The sequence below is a fragment of the Lissotriton helveticus genome, chromosome 7 (genome assembly GCF_964261635.1).
Source record: "Lissotriton helveticus chromosome 7, aLisHel1.1, whole genome shotgun sequence".
NCBI lineage: Eukaryota > Metazoa > Chordata > Amphibia > Caudata > Salamandridae > Lissotriton > Lissotriton helveticus.
Window position 1 is genome coordinate 1444794272 of NC_136068.1, and position 3351 is coordinate 1444797622.

Below are 3351 nucleotides of genomic sequence, written 5' to 3' on the forward strand. Positions count from 1 at the left end.
GGGGGCCGATACTGAAGCACTGCTGTAAAACCGGCCTTGTAGGCACAATACCAGCCCCCACGCCTCCAGCCCATCAGGGAAATGCCTGGTGCTCGCTATAGCCAGTCCGGCCCTGTTAATGTCGAGTGCACAAGCAAATATCGAACCTTAAAAACACAATGCTCCCCGTATGAGTCGAACCTAATGCGAGGAGTGCACTAACTTTGTCAGGGTATCAAAGGCAAAAGATTGTATTCACACAGTGCAAATCAATGTTGAAACACTTCAAGTTGGTACTACCGACCAAGAGCTTTAAACAATATATGCAGTGATTTATTTTACTACCAGCAATGTTCATGTCAATAAAAGTTCTCTATTTTCAAAATAATTCAATGCATGTATGTCTTCCATGGTTAACCTGGCTGTAAGCAAACCAAAGAACCTAATAATAAAGATCCATCCATCACAGCACCTTTGGGCAAAGGTTCCAGGTTCAGGAATGCTGAATCATGTGCAAAAACCCACCCCAGGTCACATTTTGTTTTACCTGGGAGAGTTAGGACGGTAAACAAAGAGGTCAAGGTAAGGCTCCTTTGAGGGGTCAGCCACTCTCCTGGGAGCCCTTTGTTGCCATTTCAAATTGGTGGTAGTGCACCTGCCTCTCCAGGGACACCACCTTTGCACATATGCATAATTTTCAGATGGCCCCAGTGCCTTCCGGGATGCGCCATGTAGCCCTCTGGTGTGCTTCTTTTCTTTGACTGGGTGCGCCTGCACACATTTGGAGCACCTGGTTACACTTTTAGGGTATGCATGAGAGCCCTAACCTGTGAGGCATAGCCAGCTTGCTCCTTGCCTAACATACTGGTGAATTGGTTCATCATCTCCTGTTCACAGGCTGCAATGTGCGTGGGAAACAACTAAGGCCCACCACACAAAGGAAAAGTCACACCAATTCAGGAGCATACCATTCTCCTTGACTCTCCCCCAGGGAGATTGCCCTCCCCAGTTGATATCAGTGCAGTGCACTCAATCTAACAATAACCTGGGGCATTGGACTCTTGGGAGATTTCTTTGGCACACCACAGGGGAGTGCCATATGCAGCCCCCAAACAAAGTAATCCCCTAGAGAACAGGCCCTCCCCAGAGGCACTCTAGGGGCTAACTGCTGGTTGAAGTGAAGATGTTCAGGGTCCAGCTGCACTTGGGACCGGCCGGCAGGCCCAGCAAGAAGGCCAAGCAAAGGCAGCTTCCCCTGGCCCCTTACAGTCAAGCTGATGGGAACGTGGTGCATTGTGAACCTTGTGGCAGGCTCTAGCCACCAGGTGGGTTTATTTACCTCCTCCTGAAATCTACAATTTTATATTTACTTGAAGCTGATTTTAGAACTGCTCTTGCTCCAATGACGGAGAGCTCAGGGGCTACCTTTTGGCCCGTCAGCTCCTCAGCCTGATGTTTACGGTTTTTTAAGCATATGCTGTCAGTTGCCTTCTTCCAGCATCGGGGTGCTGTGCAGTTCCAAAGGCTTTCCCCTTCTGTCTGAGCTAGTGGTATGCTCCTTGTCCCAGGGTCAATGGCACAACTCTAAAAGCAGGCTATATTCTCTGCCTGCACTTTCTAAGCCCGATCGCCTCGCAGCTACTTGGAACTATGTGTCCTACAGGATGGAGGGGGTCTCTCCTCAGAGATAATCTTCACAGAGCAATTCACAGAAGTTCCAGGCGTACTTTCTCCATCAGGATACCGAAAATGTACATCCTTTACCGATCCCTAGAGGGAGTGGGGACATTGCCTTTGGTCCTGGGGACACAGGTCCAACAATGTCTAAGTAAGTAAAGTCCAGGGTGTCCCATCACTACTAAAAGAGGTCTTTTGAAGTTCCCAGTGCTTTTCAAAGTTCTCCCCCTGCGTAAGGCTTCAGAGGTGGGAGTTCTACAAGGTGGTTGTAGATCTAGTGATGCCACATCATGCCTTCCCTTTCGGTTCATCCTCCTGCACAGCATCTTGGGACTTTTCAAAATGGTGAAAACTAGCTTTCGTTAGTAACAGCTTTGATAGCGATATTTCTTTTGCAAAGCCCATTTAAAGTATAAAGCCTGTACAGGTCAAAACCAATTACTCAAGGTCCCATCTCCGACAGGCTACTTGTATGCAAATACAAGGTTGAGTTTGACATTAGTCGCACTTGATTTGTGTTCATACTTCACGGGAAGCCAATGCAACAGCTCTTACCCCAGTTGTGCAGCGGCAGACATTTTTTTGAAAGACTGCCACTGGTGGCTGGCACTCAACACTATTTTACTGGAGCTTACGGTGAGTGAAACTCACAGCAGAGATTAAAAAGAAAACGGTGGTCGAAAATCAAAAAACTATGGTGGGGTAAAGCAGGTCAGAACCCACTTCCTCAATTAATATTATTATTGCAGGCACTGTGTCTGGTGAATATTTCTGGCCCTAACGACGTCCATTGTCACGACACCAGGGGGCACATTTATCAAGCTTTCACTCAATGCAGCAAGTCACCTTGCACTGTGTGAAAGTGCAGTAACGCACCATATTTAACATTATGTGGCGCATTCCTGTCCTTTCCTTACGTTGACGCTCAATGTGCTGCCTAGCACCAAAGCAGGCATTGCAGGCAGGATTGATTACTGCGTAAAAACAATCCTCAAAGGGCTTTCCTCTTTTTAAGTGTGCTGCAGAACGCAGCACACATAGCAAGAGGAAAAAACAAGGAGAAATTAGGACATTTCTCCTGGTTACTAACCCTGGGCATAGGACTACACTACTAAGAAACATTGTTCCAACAACGGCCATTAATCTTCAGATACTGGTGTACATCCCATATTTAATCAAACACACGGTGACAGATACATGACAGTCTTTTTTATTTTCTTCAAAGATATGAAGTTTTCTTTATTTTCAATTTCTCAATCTTTTTGTATTCTTTATTATATTTGAGTTTATAAGGAACATTTCATCACAGATTCCATTTATAAATATATACATAATTCATATAGGGAAAAAGGAAATATGATACAACAATAAATAAATACAAAATTTATCACAAAATACCTAAAGTAAATAGGCCCCTGGTAACATTCACTCAACCAAAGAATACTACCACAATCACACCCATTCTGCATTCACAACCACAACAAGAAGAAGAGTACTGAATTTTAATTGGCAGAAAAGTTACGCCAATTAATAGGTCTCAAGACACAGTATGAGACCCCGCACTAGGTCGACGCGCGTTTCGGCGGCTCAAGGCCACCTTCCTCAGGACCTCTTCCAAGCAATCTAATCCAGGAATCCAGGGGACCTAAAATATGCATAGAAAAAACTGTCACCATAAATACTCTCAAATAATTA